This window comes from Homalodisca vitripennis, chromosome 1 (genome assembly GCF_021130785.1).
Source record: "Homalodisca vitripennis isolate AUS2020 chromosome 1, UT_GWSS_2.1, whole genome shotgun sequence".
Taxonomy (NCBI): Eukaryota; Metazoa; Arthropoda; class Insecta; order Hemiptera; family Cicadellidae; genus Homalodisca; species Homalodisca vitripennis.
This window is the reverse complement of record NC_060207.1, coordinates 208505426-208517265: the sequence shown is the minus strand read 5'-3', so window position 1 is coordinate 208517265 and position 11840 is coordinate 208505426. Positions and strand designations below refer to the sequence as shown.

Genomic DNA, 11840 nt, shown 5'->3' with positions numbered 1-11840 from the left:
ACAGTCCGAAAAACGTGTTGAGCGAAAAACTTTTAAATAATAATGAAAACCTATTAATTATAAACGATTATTCTGAAATGTCGCATGAACTTTGTAAGAATTTCCCCTTTATACCGGAGAGTGTGCTTTTTGAGCGTTGAAGGCTTCTCAGGCTTACGTATTATACAAACTGTAACATCACACTAGATATGCTTCTACACTTGCATAACCTGTTATAAGAGTCAGTCGCAATTTCATGCAATCTCTCATACTCTTTACCATAAACACTATAATAATATATACGTGGTGTACGCCTGCTTAATATTAAAATTATCATAGGGCACCATCGTATTACATGATTTGACTAAGAAGACTACGGACTTCGAGTTTCAAAATTGCATTCGATACCGCGGGTAACAGCTATATAACATAATAATCAAATATAAGTAATAATATTCAAAGTAAAAAAATATTTTCAATGTTTTGTTAAAAATAAAAATATTATTTTGACCATGTTAGTTACCAGTGTATCTTACTTGTATTACATACATGAATTCAATTATACTTGTGAAAATCTTTAATATTGTCCAAAATTTATTCGCCCGAACAGGGACTTGAACCCTGGACCCTTAGGTTAAAAGCCTAATGCTCTACCGACTGAGCTATCCGGGCTCTTGATAGACTTATCGTACACGTGCTTCGTTGTACAAGTCTAGGCGTTAGTTCCAAAATTTGTAAGTAGGATGTGTCAGTAGTGTGTTACATTTCGGGTCGTATTTCTACTCAATTCCTTTCTTGGTGGTTTCCGATGGTTAGAACATTTTGTTCTGTATTCAGCAGCAGTTGTAGAAGCTTTACCATTCCACTTTCCAAAAGCAATAGAACTATGTTTATTAAAAATTTTATTGTTATATGTTTATTAAAGTAAATAGATCGAACTTTTTTGGCGTTTTTACTTTACAAATAGAACTATGTTTATTAAAAATTTTATTGTTATATGTTTATTAAAGTAAATAGATCGAACTTTTTTGGCGTTTTTACTTTACAAATAAATAAATTAATTAACTCATGAAAAAATGAGCATTACAGTATTAACATGTGTAAGCCCAAAATTAAACTGTATGGTAAACTTTTTTAGGCTGCAGCTTCATTCGATGCTGTTTAAATACTTACATAGGAGTACTTGTCAAATTTCGAGGTACTAAGGTAGTTAAAAAAAGGTGCAAACTAAAAAATAACTTAAATTAATTATAAATACAACTAATTTAGTGAGAATTCTTCCCAGAATTGTTTTTGTAACACTTTTAAGACTGAGGTTACATCATCATGACACGAAATCTTAAACAGATGTTGGTTTTCTAAATAAATTAAAGTGATAGGTTTGTTAAATATTCCCTCACCATATTGAATTAAGATGCTGACTAGGTTTTATTACATATACAATAAATCTTCGACTTGGTATAGATATTTGTAATACGTTAAACAATAAGTATTAGTAATTATATTCATATATTAATTATTATTTATTTATTTATTAAAAATTATATATATGCATACAATTACTGTAAAAGTGCATTTAGCGAACCCTTTCTCCATCGCCTTGATTTATTCTAGTATTATGATTGTGATTACGGCTTGGAGACATTTAAATTTGAATGTACTAAAACTGTAATTTAATACGATTATATTACAATAGAGGGGGGAGAGTTGAGACCCCCTCTGATGGCAAGGCCGCATTATATAACTCGTATTTCTCCTGAAGTCACATGTAATCCGCAGATTTCTTTCTGAATAATCTTTCAATTCAACTTAGAAGCTGTTCCCCAAATTGATGAACCAATATCAACATTTTTATAGTACCCTGTAGGGTCCTTAATGAGCCAATTTAACACCCGTTTAGAACAAAAAGACGACAGATATACGTATTAATTAGTTGGCCGACCTTGAGTAAGGCAGTTCAGAAATATTAATGTAAGCTATTGGGCGAGAATTTTAATTGATTTCTTTTGTTACTATCGTTTAAATTAAGAAACTATTCTTTCCTACTGTTTATGGAAAGGGCACCTGGCCCTTTTTGCGCATTCCAAAATATTTCTAATACGTTAAAATGTACAGTGGCTAATATTGGTAAAATTACAAAACTTATTTCATTTTACTGCTACCAAAATCATTCTCCAGCTGTTATAATTGACTCCAATTTCATGGGAGTGTGCAAGCTATTTTATTGTGTATTGGAATAGAAATTATATTTGTGAAATAATATTTATACTATTTTTATTACGATCAGTTTGCATTTGTTTCTAAGCCACACTTATTTAAATTGCCTTAAGGCAGTTATGTTATGAAGAATTCTAAGCCATACATATTTACATTAATTTCCTAAAGGCATTCTATGAGGACTTCCCTACATCGGGCGCTAAACGGAGTTTTCCTCCGTGTATTTTTTATTATTAAAAATAGTACTACTTTTGTGATGTTGGCAGTAGTTTCCCGCAGTGTACTTCACGAGCATCTTTCGGGGAAGCGAAACAATAGCCTCCCGCTTATCTTTGTCAAAATCTGTCAGTATGAGGTCTACTTCCGTGCGAGACTGGACGATTCCTCCGTGAGCGCCCGATGTTGTGTTTGTAGTGCTTGGACGAAATCTCCGTGAGCGCCTTATTGTGTATAGTTTTTATGGAGTAATAATCTATGTGCGCCTAAATGTGTGACCTGTGATGGTTTCTTTTTAAGTTTTACAATATATTTTATTTGAATTTTGTGAAATGGAGAATGAAGACGAGATACTTGTCAGTACAGTACCAGTGTGCTAGGGAACATTTCAGTACTGTTTATAGAGTGAACATTGTCGTTATAAGAACCAGAAGGGAAATGTTTTGAAATTTTGTGTAGTGTGTAAAAAAATGTTTGGTAAAGAATAAATTTTGATTTCAGAGTAATAATTGAAATAACAATTGTATAATAATCCCGAGAATTGAATTATGTTATTTTTGTAAGAAGTTAAAAACTAAGTTAATTTCCATATATTATTACAGCAGTTTAAACAATTTTACAATTAATTGCATTATTTCTTAAAATAAATCATGTTACTATACAATAAAATTTTTTAAGATTTTGAATTTTTTATTTGGAAAATTCATTACATAAGAGGGTAATTTTTATTTAATTTCTAAAAATAAATAGATTACATTGTAATTAAATCAGTATGAATATTTAAACAAATAAAAACAGTTTAAAACGACTATGATATCCATTATTCGCTAACCTGGAGGAAACCTCCGTGAGCGCCTGATGGTGTTTCTAATTTTAAGCGCCTGATGGAGGGTTAAGCCACATTTATTTAAATTGCCTATAGGATGTACTAGAAGGAACTATATTTAAAAAAAATGTTCAATAGTAGAGTAGGAATTGTATTCAACCAAATTAGTTAAAAGAGCCTAACACAACACAATGGTTCCAGGAACTGAATTTTCTAACATGTTCCGAGAGAGTAGCATAGAATTTGTATGTATTCCAACTCGATTTAATAGTGCTTTATAATGGATTTTAGACTTAAGACTTTAAATATATAATCAAATTGATTGAGCTCGGCTGTTAAAAAAGTCCTTTTTTAGTTACAAGGAGGCAGAAGATATAGTTTAATGGCATTTAGCATAAAAAGAAAAAGGTTTTACGTCCGTCAGGTTCTCCAATTTAAACAAAAAAATGATTAAAAGATTTTGTTCTTACAAAAACACTAATGCTCATTAAGAAAGTGCATTAAAGTTGCAAGTGATCAAAATATCGCAGTAACTTTTAATGAACCGATTGATAATGAAAACTCTACCATCATATTAATGTGCATTACAATAGCAAAAGTCCTTTGTAGTCAAAGTTTTTCTATTCGAGGTCATGAGGATCAAAAGCCTGACAATTCAAATTTGTGAAATGGTGATTGGTCCAAACTTAACAAATTGCCGGGGCTTTTATGGTATAAATGGATATCACATGCCATTTGAAACGAGGTAAATGATATATTATTTACGTTCCGTAATTCAATAAATACAAAATCGACAAACTTCTACAAGGGGGTAACTTTTATTATACATCACGCCATTGACGAATTTGAACCATTTTATGCATTCAAAATACTTTTTTAAATGCTGCTGTAAAACTTATCTTAATAAACAAAGCCGTTCACAGCCAGGGCCGTACTCAGCTATGGTGAACCCCGGAAAAAGATATTAGGTCGGGGCCCGTCTTTTCCAACCACCGACCGTGGACACGGTTCCCTCAAATAAAAGTATGGGCCCCCTAAGGGCTCGGGCCCCGGTAAAATTGTCCGAAAAACCCGGTCTTAGTACGAGCCTGTTTACAGCATATAAAGTAGTCGAAACTTTTTCATTTCATTGATTCGTTATATGGAGCTTTTACAGTGGCTTAAATTTAAAAAAAATATCCCAAACTGTAGTCCGAAAAGCTTTTGCGTAAGATTTCTGTCATGCAAAACCTGTTATAAACGACTATTTGAACATTTTGCACAATCTTAGTAAAAACTTCCCCGGGATAACAAGACAAACTCAAATATGACACTGGAATTGTATGTAAATAGATAGCAAAGACTGTATTGTACTGTATTTGTGGCGTAGAACCAGATATGCCCATACATGCGCATAACCCGTTATAAGAGTCAGTTGAAATTTCGCGTAACCTCCCATCCTCTTAACCATGAACACTAATAATATATATATATACGTGATGTACGCCTACTTAAATTTGAAAATTATCATAGAACTCCAAAATATTACATCATTCATTATTTTACTAAGAAGACTATGGACCTAGATTTTCAAAATAGCATTCCATAACGTGGATTAACAGCTATGTAATATAATAATCAAATATAAGTAGAAATATTCAAAGTAAACAATATATTTTAAAAAGTGTATTTAAAATAAAAACATTGATTTGACCATGTTAGTTAGATACTAGAGTATCTTGGTAACATTGAATTGGTCTTAGCCACATGAATTCACTTATTCAACCAAAATTTATTCGCCCGAACAGGGACTTGAACCCTGGACCCTTAGGTTAAAAGCCTAATGCTCTACCGACTGAGCTATCCGGGCGCTTGATATACAATTCTTACACAAGCTTCTTTGTACTAATCTAGACAGTAATTCCAAAATTTGTAAGTAGGATGTGTCAGTAGTGCGTTACATTTCTGGTCGTTTTTCTACTAAACACTTTTCTTAGTGGTTTCCGATGGTTACGGCAGTTCGTTATGTTCACAGCCGTAGCTGAAGGAGCGTTACCATTGCACTTTGTTGATTACATAAATTATTCATCGAGTAAAATGATACTTTGTCGTACAAATCGTTGTAGGTTTAATACGCTGCTCGGATAATGACGTCAGAACAGTTTTCAAATCTAAAGTTAGGAGCAACAAATATATATTCATGGATTTGTTATTATTTTTTAATCATTAAGATTGCTTTTAAAATACAACAAATCATGTAAAATTTGTTTGCAATTTGTAAAATCCCTCCAAGAAAAACCGAATGTCCCATCACAATCTGGAAAATAGGATGTTAAACAGGCTTCTTTCTTCTTAATCTATACGCACAACAATCTAATTCAAAATTAAATCTAAAATTTTTTTGTTTCGGCATTTTTAAGTGGGAGAATTCATGGATTTACTTATCTCCACATAATTGTTTTAACGGATTAACAAAATCCACATACATACCATTCAAATTTAACCTATACTCCTTTGATAATAGTGCTACTTATAATTTAAGGTAAAGAAACAAATAATAAATTACACAAGTGCACAATATATACACCTATACAAGTCGTTGTGAAAGTATTACAGTACAACAAATGTTGAGCAATTAGATGTTTGTTATTGTTACATTATCTCCACCAGTTGCTGATAATGAAATCCTATTTCTGTCAGGCGATACTTACGATAACTGTCCAACAATTTGATCTTGAAGGTTGAAATTCGATGTGAAGTTCTACATCAGCTGTCTTACATTCAGTTGCGTCCGTCTTCTGGGTAACGACGTTGGCAATGAGAAAAAAGAAACTAAACCAAAATATTGTAAAGGTCAATCATATGACATTTTCCAGTAATTTACTAACACATGTGATCAAGATCTTTTGTTGCTTTGGTTGATTTCGTATAAAGGCTAGTCACGACTCAAATAACATTCATTGTACGCGTTTGATATGAGTGCACTCGGTATTAAACTGTAAATATGTGTTTGTTGTGATTTTATCTATTTGTCTGTTCGTCTCTTGTGTGTTTATTAGTTCATATTATGTGTTACAATTTCAAGTTTTATAATGAATCATTAACATCATGGAATACGTTAAGAGGACGCTGTGTCGGTGAAACATTTCGAATTCTCTAATAGGATTTCGAATGTCAGAAAGTAAGACATTATAGTATTTAAAGTGGTTTATAACAGGTTTTAGATTAACAAAATCACTATTAGGCTTAATTGCCAAGAAGGTAACGTAAAATCTGTATTTCTTCCGATTTGATTTAAAAGTGACTCAAATGGTGGTTAGAAGCATTACATTCTTAACAATTTCCAATGATGTAACATGGGATTTATAATACTTATAACCCGAATTAGATTCAAAACGTCTAAAATCGCGAGTTCCAGGTAAGAAATTCTCAAAAATATACAATGGAGAGTAATATATTTGATTATGTCATAAACCAAATTAGTCTTAATTGCGCTCCTTCAACAATTTAAGGCCCTGCATTCAAAAAGGTTTAGGTGAGTGCCTCCAAACGTCCACCAATTAAGAGAGTATACAATACCCCTGCTAGTAGACTATATCCCTGGATTAAGGAACTTTCTTAGGAGTGCCTGAAAAGTTTTCAGAAGGTTCCATAATCCAGGCCATAACGCAGTCTGTTCTCTCCACCCCTCCCACTATTCAGCTCTGCCTACACCTATGCTATTACTAATTCAAGCCAGTTCCTATTAAGTACAACACTTTAACTATTTTATCGTATTTTTTTATGTACTCGTGGTTTTAAAACCTATAAAAGCAGCTATGAACTGATTGGACCTGCAAGGTTAGAACTCCCAGGCTGTTTTAGAAAAATATGAAATCTCTCGACAAACATCAGCTACAATTTAACTGATAACTTTATTATTAAATTACACTGTTCTTTTCATGGACCTTTCAGTTTTAAATAAATCGATAAAATAAAAGCACATGGTCCACCAAGCGTCCTTAATTCGATATGTACTAATTTGTAAAAAGAAGCAACACCAGATTAGTCTCATTTAGATAAACGAGATTCGTATTAATATTATTCGTTGCTTGCTTTTTTTATATAACCTGTATGCATGTAATATATAGCACAATCCATTACTAGTCTCGAGAGCGACATAATGCGACTGTGGAAATTGCTTTAGAGACCAGTACTGAACAATACATTTCATCAAAATTATGGAAAAAAACACAATAAATCTTTTAAAGTATGATATGACATTCATGGTTTAGTAATTAATTATTCTTCCATGAGGAAACGTAACACTGTATTGTAATTCATTTTGGTGCTAAAATCAGTTGTTTGAAGATAGGTCTGTCAAAACAAATAACGGAATCACACTGGTGTGTTGACTCAGGAGAACATATGTTTACATAGTGAAAGATATGTTTAAATTAGGAAAGAAGTTTAGATAAGGATAGTAACGTTTTGGAGAGGGGAAATCACCGCTACGAGGAAAACGATGACTTTCAGAGATCCCAGCTGTATTGGAAAGTAGCTCATTGCCGTACAGAGTGATGAGAGTTTATATTCAGACTAAATCCAAATTGAAGGTATTCCCAGAGAGATAGGAAGTCAAATGAGATTCTTTTATGATAGGAAATTGTCAATTCATTTAACCAACTCATCATAATGCAGTTGATACAAATTGTGAGGCCGAGCTTACCAAAGTAGTAATTTCGTATGAGAAAATTTACATATAAAAGTGATTAAGAATGAAAACGCTTAGTGTATATTGAAGTTTTAACTACATTATCAAATAATCCATATAACAAAAAAATCACGCAATTATGAAACTACTATTAATGCAATAACAATGAAACTAGTTATTTTAATTAAGATATTACATTATTATAATACAATACAACTTGCAACACAAACACAGCGTGTTTGCTGATAAGATATCCCCGCTCTCTTAATCTGGTTAGCGCATGCGCTGTTGCCATCTTGATATCCTATTCGGTTTGCAGTGCAGTTTACAATTGTTTGTTTATCACTATATAATGTGAGTCACCTATCTTTTTCGTAAACTATTGTAACTTTTAGCGAGGAATGGTAAATATGTATTATCATTTAAATTTTAGTGTCGATAACTATTTGTAACAGTGGAGAAATATTTATATAAAAACTACAATTCGCAACAACTGCTAAAAAGAGCAAAGCGACAGTTCCTTTACGGACTCCCAAGTCATCATTGTCAAGTTCTTCTTCTTCCACTTCGGATTACTTATCACAGCGGAAATAATGCAGATAAAAAAGAAATCTCCTAAATTCAAGGTTTGCAACGTATACTAAGATTGATTGACTTCTACTGTTGAAAAAGTTTGTTTACAAGGAAGCTGAAGATTTGGTCTTGTGGCATTTAGCATTAAAAAGAAGAAAAATTTACGTAGGCTACGTCAGTTTCTCCAATTAAAAAAATCTATGTTGGAAAAGGTTTTGTACTTAACAAAACACTTATAATCGTCAAGAAAGATCAATAAAGTTCTAAATAATCAAAATATCGCAGTAATGTTGAATTGTACTGATTCACAATGAAAACCGCATGACCATATTAATGTGCATACTTACAACAGCAAAAGTCCTTTGTAGTCAACGTTTTTCTATTCGAGGTCATGAGGATCAAAAGTCTGACAATTGCAAATTTGCGAATTGGCGATTGGTCCGAACTCAACGAATGGCTGCGGCTTTCGGGATATAAATGGATATCACATAACACTTAAAACTAGATCAATGATATCCTATTATGTGCGTTCCGTAATTCAAGGAATAAAAATCATGATTACTTTGTTGCCATAGCTGAAGACCCGTGTGGTGTATAGGCCTATTGTAAAATATATTACTGTTCATCACGGTTTGCAAATTCCAAAAGGGCTTTGATGGTTTAGCACAAATGACAGGTGGACTTGAAAGCCTGCAAAATTATATTTAAAAAAACCGCACAATTACAAGCGTACACTGTGCAGCCTTCAAGTTGAATTTGGTTGTTTACACAATTTTCCTTTCTTGGAAAATATAATGAAACTAATTGAAGATCTTTTTGTCTGAGCGTTAGTAAATCACCTTAGGGGCTGGAGAATGTCATACTGTCTATCTATTTGTTTGCCCGCATGATATGTCGAAAATGAGCTGACGTATAGACTTGAAATGTTGCACGTAACTTCACTTCTATAAATAAAAGAATGAGCTCTGTGAAGGTTTATGTACAACCATAGATTTTTTACTAAACGTCATTGAAGCCTATCACCCAGTAGCCCGACACAATTTCTCTTTTGTTTCTTTTGTTGGGATATGTAATAATTTCTTTTCCGTACGATTGTATTTGATACATTTGTCAATAACGGAATAAACATTGTATTGAACTTCGGCGAAGCCCGTTACGCGATACTTGGTATGGCGTACTCCTACCTTGTTAGTATTAAAATAAATTAACAAAGAAAATAATATATGCATTCTAAGAAGTTCTAGCAGTAGAAAAGTACTGCAGTTGGACTTCGTTTATTTTGTCTGGTGGGGTGGGCAGTGCGAACGTACCTTATAAACAAATTATGAACAACTATTTAGACCTTAGGAAGTTATTTGTGTTATTTTCTGAAAGTGGCAGTTTCAACCTGCATCTAACGCTACCACCGCCAGCATGTTCAGTATATCTGGAGCTAATCACTTAATTTAAAATATTTATAAACTGACCATTTGTTTAAGAAGTTAACACAGAATGAAAATCGGAGAGCTGGAAGTCGAACCCAAGCTAGCATGTCTGATTAATGTTCCCAGGAAACAATGGTGTGTCTGAGTAGTTCTGGGAAATTGCGTGATAAACAGTCCTAATTTGGTCAAGGCACCCAAACTTCACCAAACAGTTTATAAACTTGCTTGTATTGTAACCTTCAAAAGCATTTTCTCCGGCAAAAGTTTTAATTATCTTGTTGCATTTCCGTTGTCGTATTTGATCGATAGAATTACACATATTTTATAAATGCACCCAAATAAATTAGTTGTGATCTATGCGTTAACTGTTATGTTCAAGGTCTTCTATAACAAAATATGATGGAAAAAATTAGTCCCAGGCGATTAGTAATTGATTGGTAACTAAGGGATAGTCGCTCTGTAATACGAGTATCTGGAACAGATGCCGCACTGCGAGACCTCAGAAAATGGCAAATGATTTTCTGTTATCGCAATTTTGAACGATCTGGCACGTGATGTAAGGTCAGGAAAGTACCGATTGGAAATGCTCCTGGCCATCAGTGCGTGCTTCAGTGGCGTATTTGGTAACATTCCGCACTTGGTGAAAAAAGGAAAACATCCCGCAAGATAGTACCTAAATTGAATTGCTCAGTTCACTTGAGCGCTCGTAAAGGCTAACTTTAACTTTGGTACTACTGTACTAGTATTTATAGTAATCTAATATAAACCTACTTATATCGCGTAATAACAAGAAGTAGATAAGGGCAGAGTACCCTCCGGATAATACGAAAGTACCAGAATGCAATGTTGACAGTCCTTTAAATATTTTTTTGGCAAATAGTTCTCGTTAAACATAGAATAGTGCTTACAGTTATTTCAGAAAATTAAGCAATGGCATTAGCGTCTTGTAAAAGAAAGGTGTGTACTTGTACAGATTAATTTCTTCTCCACAGTTACAGAATCCGGGACTTGTGCTTGATGGCAAAATTTCTACCAATATCATTTCTATCCAGTGTTAAGGTAGGTGTTTGGTTACGCTAGTTAAGATATTTTAGCTATTCATTTTAATACATCCAATGCTATTAATTAATATACATTTATTTATTTACAGTTTTAAAGCAATTAAATTGTGATTTAGTTATTTTGCCGTTTAACTGTTCAAGGCTGTGGTTGTAGTGAAACGAGAATTGCGTATTTTTTATATTTAGATTTTTGTTTACCTTGTTTATACATTCTTCATCCTCATACACACAATTTATGTTATATTGAGAGTCCTGATCAACTTAAGTGAAGTAAATAACAATTGAAGAATAAAAAAAATTATGAGTCCACAGCTCAATATTAAAATAGTAATTATATTTTAGAAGAGTTATGTCTGTGCGTTGTGCAGTAGTAAAATTTATTTATATACATTCTTAATGTGGAATTTCCAATTTATTTATATATTATTATTTATTCACTGTTTATTTACTTTCGTTTGTACTGTTTTCTTTTATATTTTATACAATTTATGCACCTGAAGACGGTTTTCACCGAAATATAGTGCCAATGTTTTAAAAACACTTTATTTTATTTGTACAGTAATTTACTAAAAATAATATGTGTGTGTGTGTGTGTGTGTGTGTGTGTGTGTGTGTGTGTGTGTGTGTGTGTGTGTGTGTGTGTGTGTGTGTGTGTGTGTGTGTGTGTGTGTTTTAGTTCAGGGTTTTTTTATTTAGTTCTAAACAAAATAAACTACGACACATTTATTTGTAGATTATTGTAAACACAAAATTACAAAGCCAAATAAAATGTTAAGATTGATAAATACAATAGTAAATATTGATAAAGTTTACTGCGTACCTAAATTCAAAAATAAATTTATTCATATATTCCACTAATTTCAGATCTTAAA

General features: G+C 32.6%; 2 non-coding genes across 2 annotated transcripts; both read right to left on the bottom strand.

Annotated features, from left to right (window-relative positions):
• Window positions 1–578: 578 nt before the first annotated feature.
• Window positions 579–651, bottom strand: Trnak-uuu. The gene has a single exon. It is a non-coding gene; the product is annotated as a tRNA-Lys (tRNA).
• Window positions 652–5014: 4363 nt separating this feature from the next.
• Window positions 5015–5087, bottom strand: Trnak-uuu. The gene has a single exon. It is a non-coding gene; the product is annotated as a tRNA-Lys (tRNA).
• Between the last annotated feature and the right edge of the window lie 6753 nt (window positions 5088–11840).